This window comes from Lissotriton vulgaris, chromosome 1_1 (assembly GCF_964263255.1).
Source record: "Lissotriton vulgaris chromosome 1_1, aLisVul1.2, whole genome shotgun sequence".
Lineage (NCBI taxonomy): Eukaryota > Metazoa > Chordata > Amphibia > Caudata > Salamandridae > Lissotriton > Lissotriton vulgaris.
Genome location: NC_141685.1, coordinates 1374219207 through 1374233171, shown reverse-complemented (window position 1 = coordinate 1374233171; position 13965 = coordinate 1374219207). Strand labels below are relative to the sequence as shown.

The window sequence follows — 13965 nt, the reverse complement described above, 5'->3', positions numbered from 1 at the left end:
AAACAGGATGAGAAAAAAAACATCTGACAGAAAGCTAGCATAGGGAGGGGTTCAGGTCTGTGACAAGGAAGACCTGGACTCAAAGTAATGAATATTACAGTAAGTAACCAGGTCATTACTGTTACATATAACACAAGCGTGACAGGATGTTGTTGTGCTTGTGTTCTAATGTAATGGGACTTATGCGTGCCTCCTTTGTGTGCGTGGCCTAGATTGTATAATGCAGCTGTATAACCAAGCGGAGTTTAAATATTGCGTGCTCACTCAATGATCCCAGTGCAGTTTTCAAAGATATGGAGAGTGTGGGTGGGACGGTTGCATAAATATATATTTATACATGAAGAGGGATCATTGGGATTCATTAATTGTCTGCTATACTCTGGATTCATTCATTGTATGCTATACTTTTGGTGTGACATGGAATAAACTAATGACCTGGATAACGGCAATTGACTCATGATCTTTCTTCTGATGCCTCGCAGTGATCTTTTAGTACAATTACCTCCTTTTCCATTTTCCGCACACAGTTCTTACACGATGAGGTGGTACACAAGCAGAAATTCTGACTGACTTATTGATTACTACTACAGAAAGAGACAAATAAAAAACTGAATTTGAATGCTAAATCCATGAACTTATTAGGAACATATGAGGAGGAATAATCTACACGTTCTGAACTGAGGACAGTACATGAGTACCAAAATGTGCAGTTTTACCACCACTTAATTTTGGACAATAAGAAGTCATGAAAGGAGAAGATGAACATGTCACAGTCAACAAATGTCTTTAAAAGAAGTGCTCCTAAAGGCTGTCCAAGACGTAGCCACCCCTCTAGTAGATGTTTCTTCAACAGGGTTATGAAATCCTGACCTAACAGCCTATAAGCCTTGGAAATGTCATCTTACTTCACCTAAAAAGGGTGGAAGAAGAAGGAGGATGAAGAGCCAAAGAGGCCCAAGAGTCCAAAGGTTACAAAAAGTGAATTACTTTTGCAAAAAGAGCCTGTTCTGTTTAGGTACAAACGATAGGGCTCTGTGGACATCCAGAGTGAAGATAGATAGATCTTGTCTGTTGAGGTTGGATCGGAGAAAAACTGGTCAAACAAATCTGTCAAACAATGGAATTTAGATGAGATCTTAAGCAAAAATAGGGTAAGTGGTCTAAGAACCACATGCTCATCCCCCAGAGCAAATAGCTGAATTCTAATAGTTGATTCAAGCTACCCTGGCTGATGATGGGTTATGCCTCGAAGCTGATCCCAGGATGCTTGTTTTTGGTCCTGGGAGGACTTAGCTTGGCAGTTCGGGCTGGACTTTCCCCATGAGGAACAGGGTCAAGACTGATTTGCATATGGCTGGGTCCAAACTGGGGTGACATGGTGAGCAAAAGAATGATGGATTTAACCCAGATCTCTTGACTGGGGGTGAATGTTTGGTTTGCTCTGCATTCCGTCCATCATCTGTTTGTCTTCTGCTTTCTCGTCTTAAGTGCGCCGGGTATGCCCAGATGTGGCTTCCTGTGCCACTGGATTCAAGCTAGCCTGGCTGATGAGGGGTGATGACCTGAAACTAGTCCCTTGATGCTTGTTTCTAGTCCAGGAAGCACAAATTGTACCCCGGTTGCTAAGAAAATCTTACATGCCATTATTAATGCACCGCAGGGCTATTGCACTAAGAGAAAAGGCAAGGCTGCTTTTGCAAGGCACTTGAATATTAATCTGGAAATCACTGTTATGTTATATAATATTACATTTGTAGATCGATTGTACATTTAAAAGGTCTTGCAGTGATAGATAAACAGAAGTGTTATCAGCTACTCTGATCAAGGAATGCTTTGCTAGAGCTATGCGTTGTATGTCATCTGAGAACCTTTGCTTGAAAGTAACCCTAAGCAAACGCATGACGATGACGCATCAAGGTGACAGTTCACCAGGATTTCAATAAACAAGAAATGAACAACAATACCACGAGGACTGAACCCACCCAATATACATATGACGTATAGCATCTGAGAGCCGACGTGGAGAAGACAACAGTTTGAGAAACAATCTGTCACCTTACACTCACTCAACTTGTGTGGAATGCCAGGTCTGATTGTGAAAGTGCAGAAGACACCATGGGCTTCGAGGGACAATTCTCTTTAAGAGGACATGACAATGAATCTCAGATGTGATTTGGAAAGCCATATCTGCGCACTCAAGCACAAACCGTGAGAGTGAACGACGACTCGCCCTGACTTTAAGGGCTATTTCCATTAGCAGAGTGGCTTCTTCATCTCACAGTGTATGTTGCATCCGTTGTCATTGAGTTTCTGGTAAGGATAGACAAACCGCATGCGGATGGTGTTAGCACACATGACCATTGCCGGTTGCAACTCATTCACACATAAATGCTGCCAAGATGTGTTTAGTGCGAACAGGCACATAAATGTTCATTCCGGTGCGGTTAGAATTTACCTGTCATCTGGTATTAATATTCATAGCGGTGCCCAAGCTTGTACATATATTTGTGCATTTTTTTATACAGCGCGGACTCGACGATATCAGAGAGCTTTTCACGAGGACCAGTTACGTTACACAAAGTCACATTATTTCTTATTTTTAGGCGTTGCGAGAATAAGTGATTTGCCCAGAATCACAAGGTATCGACCCGACGCAAAGATTTCCTAAAGTCATAGTCGGCAGCTTTGCCAGTAAATACAAACCTACTCGGACTAACCCACCCTCTGTAGATAGCCAACCTTTTCTACTTAGGTTAAGCAGTAGATTCTAGTATCTAGGCCTATTACAAGGTTGGCGCTATATAGTTGTGTTATTATTTTTGGGCTTCCTACGATGAGTGAAAAATATTTACAGCGGACATCTTGCTATGGAAAGTCTTCGTATGTCTTTGCTGAGCAGGCAATGGTTCTATGTAACAGAGGCTACATTATGGTATTGATAGTATTGACTAATGAACTGTGAACTAATCTTTAATATGGACTAACATTTTAACTATTTGAGTTCTTTTATTTGATGGTTTAACAAACGTTAATGGCCGTAACTTCACAAACAATTACAAAGATGCCTTTATTTCTACACATGATCAGTTGAGTTTGTAAAAGAAGATCTTAATTTCTGTATAGGAATACCTTTTATTTATTCATTTTTCCTCCACCCCGATGCTTCGCTTGTTAAACTGTAGTCTGCTCCACTCCGAAATGGCATCCTCGCGAGCCTTATTACGGAAATACAATATGACAGTCCTATTTTTATTGCGACTGAGCTGCGGCTTGAACGTCATGTCCGGCTAAAAGATTTTACCAACGTTGTGTGGACTAGTTCGCAGCCTTCTTGCATGCTCGTACTGTCGTGGATGTGTGTACCGGTGCAAGTAAGGACTCAAGGTAGGGTGGCTTAGGGGAGAGGCCTTTGGCAATTAAAGGTATGGGCATTTTGTTGCTCAAGTGAATGAGAAGGGTTGTACTTTAGTAATGTGCATTCCTCAGACCTATCTAGGGTAATGTTTAGTGAAACTTGAGGCTGTTTTTGGCCGTGTTTATAGCGCCTTCAAACTCTGAATTGATTATTGAAAGGCAGCTTCTGTCATACATATCCTACAATCGAGCACATGTAATGGACATTTGAAGGATGAAAGACTGAGTCAGTCCTGTTTGTCGTCTTTTGCTTCCTCACAGGTTGTCGTTTGGTCTCTGGCATTGTATTCGTTTGTGATACCCCCAATTGTCAGCAAAGTACACTGTCGTCAATCTTATCGTATTGTAGAATTTCATGATTTTGTGAATATTTTGCCCTTTTTACATTTAGATCAAGGTACATCTCCATTTAGTGCGGCCAACTATCCATTAAATCTTTAAAGGACACTTTAGGCACGCAGCAACAGTTTGCATACTAGACACATCAGAACTGGGAGGATTATGCATTGTGGAACTATTTTTGAAGTTGAATTCAATAACCCCCTTTTATAATTCAGGCCCCTCTTAAAATATGCAACTTGGCCATATTAAGCGTATGAAGCTTGATTACAGTGTCATACTGTGTTTGAATTACAGCCTCTTTACCACCTCCTGGAGTAAGCCTTGGCTACTCGCTATTATCACCGTTCAAGAGACAGTTACAAAATGAATAACCCAATAAACTACAGGTGGCATTCCATTATCATTCAGTGGTTGTCTTGTAGCATTGCAAACATAGGCATATGGGTTTTTTGGTACAACTGATATGAATGGTTTGGGGTATATGTGAGATAAATGGGTGAAAAATTATCTTTATTTGGTTACCGAAAGGAATTTATATTCTTCTTTGACAAAATGAATAACTTCATGAACCAAGTGAAATGAATAGTATTAAAATCTGATATACTAATGGTCAGCAATGGTATCTGCCATCTGTAGCTGCTCAATAACGACTACATGCCCCAGTACCTAATGAAAAGGTTTCACATTGTGCTTCTGCATTATTGCCATTATGTAACAATAGTGTGAGAGGGGCTAAAAAATATACATAATACAGGTATTGAGTGCTATATAAAAGCAGGTTGACGGTGCAGGCACCACACTGGGCTGGACAGACACCTCCACTAGATTTATCGCTAAAACTGGCTTTAACGCTTTACCTAAATATGCTGCAAAAATATTAATTATAAATCTGGGCAGGGCCCACAAAACAATGACCCTTACTTGGGAGGGTAGTCCCTTGACCTTTCCATCAGAATCACTGCCATTAAAATGTTGGTCCAGTGGGCTGGGGGACAAGGCCTTGACTTGACTAAATTGTGTGCTCTTGAGAACTCTCTTTTTGAACTTATTCCGTCAATCTAAGTAAGTCATAGGAGCCCCACCAAAATAAATCTAAATTCTGGCACACCAACAGTCCACTAAGTCCGAGCCGCAACATATAATGTAATGCAGAACGTAGCACTAAAAAGAACAATGTTCTACTGAACACATCATATAGCAACACTTTGGATTGAAACTTACAGTCAAAAGTACACATATTAACACACTTCTTTTCAGACCGTCCATTTTGTTTAGGCCAAGATGTAGTCTCAAACTTATATTGGAAGACTTCTTACTACAAATGTAAGCATAACTCTTAGCAGCAGAGAGCTGCAAGCCAGAGAGCCAGATCGCCATTTCACGAGCAAGCAGCAAGCCGCAAGCCTCCACAGCCTCTTCCCAGCACGCCAAGCGCTGAGTGCTAAGCCCCCCCTGCCAGAGCCCCCACCAGAGGAGATAAGGGGGAGGCAAAGAGACCGGGGAGTGCGGCGGATACCCGTGCGGCAGAAACGTGTGAAAACCTGTGAAAGCCGGAAAGGCGCAGAAAACAGCCATTACCCCGGGTGAGACACCAGCAGCTGTGCGGCTTGGCTCCGGCAGCGGCCCGGCTCCGGCTGTCAGCTCCGGCTGTGGGAGGAATCTTGGGTTAAAGAGCAGGGTGTGTGCTCTGTTGAGCTCGGGCGAGGCTGAAACCCGATTCGGGTGTGGTCCGTGAATCGCCCCCGCGCTTCCCAACGCCCCCTAACTGTTGAGCACAAGCTGCTGGGTCTGCCGGTGCTGAGGTCGGGCCATCCAGACACTCCCAGTCACCGATTGGCAGCCTGTCTGTCAGACCATCGCCCGTGGCTGAGGTCTACCAGCCGGACTGCCTGTCTACCTGCCCGCCACCTGGAGTTTCGGTGGTGTTGCCACCCACGGAGGTGACACGTGGATGAGTGTGTTCAAAGGGGCTTACCATCAAAAGAGCGGTTACCTACCTAGACGGTCCGGATCAGCCGCGGCCCGGAGGCCAGGAGCGGTGCAGCAACTTGAAATCTTTGTCTACACCACTGTCAGCAACTTGACGTACTGTTCTCGGGCCGTCGCTGGTGGATTGTGGCACCTGCAGCTTTCTCACCATCACTCTTGGGCTGCCATAGTTCCTGGAGGGTCCCAGAGAGCGTGTAAGCTCCGCTCCCAGCAAACTGCAATATTTGCGGAATTGTTATGGAGACTTCCAAGCCGCTCAGGAAATTACCTTGGAGAAAGGGCACTGTTTTACGTAATGTCTCCCTGGAGGCCGACCAGCAGCAGTTGCAGCCACCCCAGGCCTAAACTCCCCACACTGGTGGCTCATTGTCGCAATCCCGGATTAGGGACTTCTTCGGCAACTCTGCTCCTCAAACAGGCTCTCCCCCCACCGCAACATCACAGTACGACGCGGAAACAAATGCGGATATCCTGGGTTACGACAAACATTCCGCTTCCAGCCCTGTTCACTTCAAAAGCTCACTTTCGGAAAATCCGCATTCATCCTCGCCCAAAGTCTTTGTCTCACATGAGAATCCCCAGTTGTGTATACTTTCCCAGGACGACGCCATCACGACCCAGGACAGCCTCACTGTTTCACCAAGTGTCCTTTCTACTGGCCTGGGGAACCTACCGGAACCAGTCTCGGGCTCAGACTCTACAAACTTCACTACAAACACCTCTGTAATAAATACTGCGGCCAAGTTACAAGTCCAAGTCCATAGTAGAGCGCCGCCTACTCCTCCAAAATATTCTGACCACTGCAACATGGTAGATTTGACACCTAAGCCCTTACCACAATGCAGCCCAGGTTCAGGTGCTCTCCAAATCAGCCAGAAGGACCCTCTATCTTTAAAAAAGAGCCTAAAGTTTAAAAGCCCCCTGTCATCTAAGCGATTCTTGGCCTCTCTAGAAGCCAGAATTCAGGAATCCCTTGCCCACACACCGGGCCTCAGTTCGCATTCCAACTCCTCTAGTATTATGCAAGATGATCAAGAGCTACCTGTGTTCGCCTCAATGGGATCGACAAACTCCATCTTGGTCTCGTTGACATCTCTTCATGTAAAGAAAGACGCAATTGATGCAGCTATGCTTTGGCAATCTCAGAAAATGGAACTGCAGATTGACCTAATTCAAACTTTGGCCTCAGCACTGTCTGACCTGGGCTCCCGGCTAAATTTACTAGAAAGGTCTGTAGGGCCGCAGGATAACTCGAATTTCTGCTCCTGTTCCCCAATAATTATTAAACTCTCCTCTTTCCCAGAAATCTTGGGAGCACTTTTGGACAGTGTGAAGAGCAACATCAAGGGAAACGGGACAGTGAAACTCCCTCAAGAGCCCCAAACTTCAATCTCCTCTGAGGAGTTTTTACACACTGCTACATTGGACGGCTCACCATCAGGGAGTAAAGCTACCCCCCTGTCTTCTGATTCAGATCCTAATAGCTCGGGTCGTTTGCCACTGGGGACCAGCCCAGGGAACCTCCAAGCGGGTCCAGAACGCTCCGATTTGAGCAGCCTAACACTGACGAAATCCGCGATTCAGCGGCCCAATCCCACTAATACAGCGTATAAAAACTCGAATCGCACGTCCTCCAATCTCCCAATGAAACCTCTATTGTCAAGGAAGGAGAGAAAGAAATTGAAAAAACAATAAAAAAAACAAGGTCTAGCGAAAAGGAGTGGGGCTTGACGGGCCAGCGGCTCTTAGTATACCAGCCATCAAATCCAAGGACCTTCCGTATTTTCCAATTTTTAATCTGGCCTTAAAATGAAAACTATCGGGACAAGCTCGACTCAGTTGTGCAATAAGGATACCATAGAAAATATAGGGCAACCGATACAGGGTATGCCCTTTTGAACATCCCCGTCTTTGGGAGGCAGCGAACTACACTCCACAACGGCAAGGTATGGATCTCTACCAAACAAAATCAAAGGAATTGCTAACCATGACCGACCCAGGCCTTGGGAGCCAGAACATTACTGCACAGCCTGCAGTAGCAACACCAGGCGCTCAGAACAGCCAAATTAATGGCCAGGGCCTTTGCAAAAGCAGTGAAAGGAGAACTTCAAATTGTATCAGAGGGTGTAGTGACGGGCTGTTCTATGTGCCACATGCCAGAAGTTCCAACCAAAGACTGTGGGGACTCTTCTAAATAAATACAGAGGCTTTTTCAGCCCCAATGTATATATGCCCCGGGAGCGAAAGGCCATCAGGAGGGGAACAATCACTCAACTGAAGCACGACCCCAACAACTGAAGGTGCTCGCATCTTCAAGTGAATTATCCAGGAGTCAGAACCATCAAAGTCTGGAAAAAGATGCTGGACTTGTTTTCTTCCCTCATTACGCCCATAAGGGCCCATACGACATCCTCAACAGAACCAACCTTATTCGGCTACTTAATAACGTTGCAGCGCTGTCTGGAGTCAGCACTTTGGACCTTGCTTTGGTCAAGTTTTCCTCAATACCAGGCAGAGGGCGCTCAGAGGCAACCGCAACAACGTGGTCCCGGGAATTGACAAGGGATGGAATCCGTGGTGAAGCAAGCATATTTGAAAACTGGGGCATAGAAATGTGGGTGCCTACACAACAAAAATATCCACACGTCTCCTTCCAGCGGCCCCTGCGAGGTAGCATATTAGCGCTCTGAAGGGGTCCAGGGGCGCAACTCACGCCTGGCTCCCAGAAGCAATGAAAGTGGATAATTTCATAAACATCTCTTGCAACAACAACCACCGTCTGGTGAGCTGCAAACTGAGCCGCCCTGTCCACGTGACCGATAACCGCCACGGGCAGCCTCACCCAGAGCCTGCAAATACATCTGCCTGGCAGTGCTCCTCCTAACGGGGAAGTTAATTGGTCAGATCATAATCTGACTATTACGTCCTGGAATGTGGCTGGGCTAAAGTCAACGATCGCCTCTAGATCAGCCGTGGGATATCTGAATAAAAGTGACATTATTTGTCTACAGGAGAGTTGGTCTCGAGCCCCAACACCTCTCCTCAGCTATTATGAACTTTTTCAACCAGCTACTCAGGCCAATTCCTACGGAAGACCCTCTGGGGGTCTGTCTATTTTCATCAAGCACAGGTGTAAGATAGCAGCCACCCCCATCTTTCGGAACTTAATGACAGGGCAGACTGTTTTAATTACCGGCCTCTCATCCTCCGCCAGGGCCTTTTCCTTGCTTCTAATCAACTGTTACCACAATTCTGCGAAAACCACAAAAGTAACTGCTATAGAGCGACTGATCAAACATCTGGAAGATCTGTTATTGGAATTTGCATCCGCAGAGGTTCTGTTATTAGGAGACTTTAACATCAAAGATCTGGTTATCAACGCCCGTCCAGCTATCAGAACCAAAGAGAAAGAAGTTATGATAACATTTTTAATCAATCATAACCTACGCTCAGCTAAGCAAATTAGAATGGAACAGAATCCTGGGACACATTTTCCACCAACTTTTAAGAACATCTCGACAATCGACTACATTTTCCTTTCACCGTTACTGGGAAATAAATTAACCAGGATGGAAATTCCTCCTCCATCATGAGAGTGACCATAACCCCTTAACGGTAACAATGCAACTGCTAGCGCCTGCAGCCGCTGAAATAACAGCGGTGGGGCACTCAACGCTGGCTGAACTCCACACAGTAGTCGGAAGAATCAAATGGGATACATCCGGTTCTGCCAAAGTGGGCACTTGGCTTACAGGAGAAACTCCTAATTTTAGGCACAACTCTATCCCTGACCTACATCATCGGTGGGATGACTCCATTATTAAATTGCAATATCTCTTAACCATCTCGATGCTCATGACGGAACAGTTCCGTCATGAGCATCGGTTGGGCTGTGCTCATGATGGAACTGTTCCGTCATGACCACACCCATTAACATTGGGCCCCAGCACCGGCGGTAAATCATGGCAGCATGGATGAGGTTAACGAGTCCCAAGGCTCAACATAAATTCCAGGGGCTACGCCCGAACCGGACCTATGACCCAGAGCTAGTCACCAAAAGGAAAGCCGTAAGGAGGGCCGAGCGCCTGCATAAATTGAATGGCGCAGAGCACTCGGCCAACAACATGGCTCTGTTGCGCAAGGCCTTCAGAAAATCAGCATGGGCTGCCAGGAGACTAAAAGAACAGAATGAGTGGCTAAAAATATTCGTCCTGCTAAGGGGTAAAAACCTGTCCCAGTTCTGGAACTACATGAACAAGCTCCGCTCGTCGAATAACAGAGGAAACGCAGTCCGCGAAGAAGACCAGCATGTAACTCAATTATACTGCTGTGACACGGCGGATCCCGTGGTGATCGATCTAAGAGACCGTGTTGATCACACCCTGACAGAAATCCATGAGCTGACCACTGCAGCTGAAGTCTCCAAATTTCTTGAGGCCATGAAAAACGATGGGGCTCCCGGGCCCAACGGCCTTCCTGCAGGGGTATTCAAATGTGCTCTGGAGGAGTGGGCCGCACTTCTTGCCTCACTATATAACATCGTGTTTACGACATGTCAGCTACCAGACTCATGGCTTGGTTCGATCTTATGCCCCATATTTAAGAAAGGAGACACCACGTGCCCAGCCAACTATCGACTTATTGCCCTATTAGACCTGGAGGCGAAGGCATATGCCCGGTGTCTTCTTTAGCTCTTAGAAGATTGGGTAGCAGAAAACAACATCCAACCTACTTCCAAACAGGGTTTCGCTCCTCGGCCTCCACCATAGATAGCATCACAACCCTGGCCTTTCTGAGTCAACAGGCAGCACAAAAAAAACATCTTCCACTATACTGCTGCTTCATAGACTACAGCGCAGCCTTTGACAAAGTGTCTTGCGACATTCTATGGAGGAAACTGGACAAATGGGGGATTCCAAAAAATCAATTGGGGAAGTCTAGAGGAGATGATAGAATCACCCTCCTGAGCTAGACTTGTAAACAATGGGATTCTATCAATGTGAGTGGTGACTAATTTTATATGATTTTGTATATTTCTCTAAACTCGTGAATACACTGCAATGTGAAAATTAGGCCTCTCTGCGGGTGGCAGAATGAGGGCACTGTGTGTTTTTAAAATACCCCTCACACACTATGAATCCCATAGTGTCATTCTCCCACCATTGGGGTCTTCCCGTCCCTCTACGGGGCGGGGCGTGCTTCGACCTACGAGTGACGCGGAGCACTTATATTTTTTGACAATAGGCTATGTGATGTGATGAGGATAGTGATATGTGTTAGGGAGTGTAGGGACCTATTTACGTGAATGGTAGTGTAAAAAAGGGTTACAAATTCCCTGGCTAGTCGAAAAAATTAACTTTAATGGTTTTGCAAGCTAGGAACATTAAAAAGGGGGTTAGTAAGTAGAATTACAAGAGTGGTCTACTTTGTCGACATGACATGTTTCATAGGCAGACCCCTCCTGCCTATTCTTCAGGACCTCTGTTGATCCTTACAAAATACTCCATTCTAAACTTAATGTTAAATGCCTATGGTCCTAAAACTTAACAGCAAAAATCGGCTGCTAGGTTTAGCCTCGGGGCTTGAGTTGGCCCTTAGTGAGGCATTATCATGAAAAATGACCTAATATGGTCTATTTGAAGCGTGGTGATAGGGCCTCATGAGCCTGCATCTTAGGGTGATTAGTTGACTGGTTAGTGACCGCATGCCTAATCTGGCTTTATTCCATACCCTTCAGCAGCTCCGTAGATGCCAACTAATCACCCTAAGACGCAGGCTCATGAGGCCCTATCACCACGCTTCAAATAGACCATATTAGGTCATTTTTAGGTCTCACCTTTTCCATTCCGAAGGAATGGGAAATGGCGAGAATTCAAGTGCTCAAAATACTCGTGAAACCACAGGTTTTTTCGTGCGGTTTTCTTCGAGTTCACGTGGCCACAGGCACGCGCTATTTGGCCATAAACTTTCACGGCCATCTGTTCCCCAGCTCCAGCACCTCCCCTCTCTCTTTCCCCCCCGCACAGCCTTACTTGGATTTCTCCTCCCCCTCCCCAGCCAGCTTCCCCCAGGCCGTGTTCCCTCCCCTGCTACTTATATTGATCAACAGTTGCACTCTGAGTATTCTTCTTGATATTTATCTTGCTTCTTTAGCCAAGTTAATTTGGTGCAACACCCTTGTGAGTGTTTTGTCTATGAACACTGTCCAGTGAATTTATGATAGGTAAGAACAGGAGTACTGTCCTCGAGTTCAGGGTGTGCACACGCTTTATCATGGACCAATGATAGTCCTCTTAATCCATAATGTTTTTCAATGAAAAATCTTTAGAAACAATGTCCTTATGTCATCTTTATTTGTATATTTTTAATGATGATTTCTCATTAAATTCGTCGTTTTTCAAATATTAGCAGGTTTCAATGGTACAACATTACACTTTCACCCAATGCATTTCGGGTACAAATGGACCCTTCGTCGGGGGTCTCTACGTAAGGTTAAGGTAAGAATAACCGAGCACAAGAGTAATATCCGGTTAAAGAATTCAAAATCCACAGTGGCAGCCCACTGGACAGAGTCAGGACATAATATCGCTCAGTTACGCTTCACCATATTAGAAGTGGTCAAAGGGCGCCCAGATGTTGATACTCATAAAATGAGACTGAGATCTGAATACTTTTGGATAAAGAAAATGGGAAGCCTTCAGCCAGATGGGCTTAATGACAGGTTGGAACTTACATGTTTTCTATAGAACTTTGAACTATGAGACAGGATTTGCCCTGACAGGGCGGAGGACATTGTGCTTGTCTTCATGACGTTGTGTGACACATTTTGAAAGTAACATGAGTTTTGTTTTATCATTTGAATTGTTTTTTGAAATTTTCATTGTTTTACTTTGTGATATACGTTTTCCTCTTTAACACAGAGAACCTCTGTATTTCAATTGAATCCGATTGCCCGTTCCAAAATGGCCGACCGCTTTTGCTTTCAGGTCGATTTGCATGAGTAAAGTAAAAATATACCGTGTTCTATACCTAGACTTTATCATGCCTACTAATATTGTATATGTTGTAGAATTAAGAGTTCCCATTAGTTAATTATTGTCCTGTATATGTTTCACATTCAATAACCTCGTGAAGGTTCATAAAAATCATTACGGACGATAATTCTTAGCTTCGATTCATGTAGAGATAATATATGTTAGATTAAGTGGGCATTGGTAGTTAGTCTTTAATTCACACATAGACGCAATGTTAACATCTATAATATGTAGCGACCACGTGATCGCGTAACCGACCTATCAGAGCAGCTATAAGGGGCGTCTGCGCTAGGGAATCCAAATGCGGCAGGCATTGGATGAAAGAGCAGGAAGCTGTGACGCTACATTTCACTGTGAGTATGGGCGAGCAACGCCACACAAATGCGAGAGGAATTTTGTTTGTTTAAACTGCGTTATGCATTATTTAGACGCCGGTCGGTTCTTAATTTTGTCAAAGCTTAACCTTCAGTTTACAATGTTATGAAGTCATGGTCAGGCATGGGTTTAGCAACTCGTTTAGTTTAAGAGATAAAACTCAGGATTTGTAGTATATTAGCTATTTGAATATGAGTTATGTTACTCAAGGACCTTGAACGTAGCTTGGGGCTCATTATGTATTCTTTATTTCTTTCCGTAGAGACCCCCGACGAAGGGTCCATTTGTACCCTCCCCTGCTACCCCATCCTCACTCATCCCTCGCACCCCCTCCTCCTTCAGGCCCCCACCATTTGCTCAGGACATTGCTTGTTTTTTTTGAAGCATTCGTTTCTCATGCCATCCATGTCGTCTCGTTGCATGTTTTAAATATTTGTTTTTACGTTTTTCAAAAACAGTGTAACTTATTAAGCCAAATCAAAACGCACAAAGTGCTTAACGTGCCTTTAGAAAAAAAGCCACTTCGACCCCGATCCTTCCTTGCTGGTTATGTGGCGCCGAGCCCAACGTTTGACAGTCTCTAGAACAAAGCAGTGCAGAGTGAAATAAAGTTACAAACCTCTTCCCTTTTTACCGGCTTTGTTGACGCTCCAGCATGTATTCGATTTTCATCCCATAAATTTAAATAAGTTGCAATTAGAAGTCTGTGAGGTTTTCTGGTGAGTTTAATTGTTTATCATTGGCGTGCCTCTGTGGGCAGAGGAACATAATCATTGAGCTTTACACCTTCAATAACGCTAAAAAAGCTTGT

At 44.7% G+C, this 13965-nt stretch overlaps 1 protein-coding gene across 1 annotated transcript in view; it reads left to right on the top strand.

Annotated features, from left to right (window-relative positions):
- The first annotated feature begins 3276 nt into the window (after positions 1-3276).
- UBL5 (ubiquitin like 5) overlaps positions 3277-13965 on the top strand; it is a 58125-nt gene continuing 47436 nt past the window's right edge. Inside the window, exon 1 of the mRNA XM_086936553.1 lies at positions 3277-3384. The gene's annotated coding sequence lies outside the window, so the exon portion shown is untranslated. The remainder of the gene's footprint in view (positions 3385-13965) is intronic.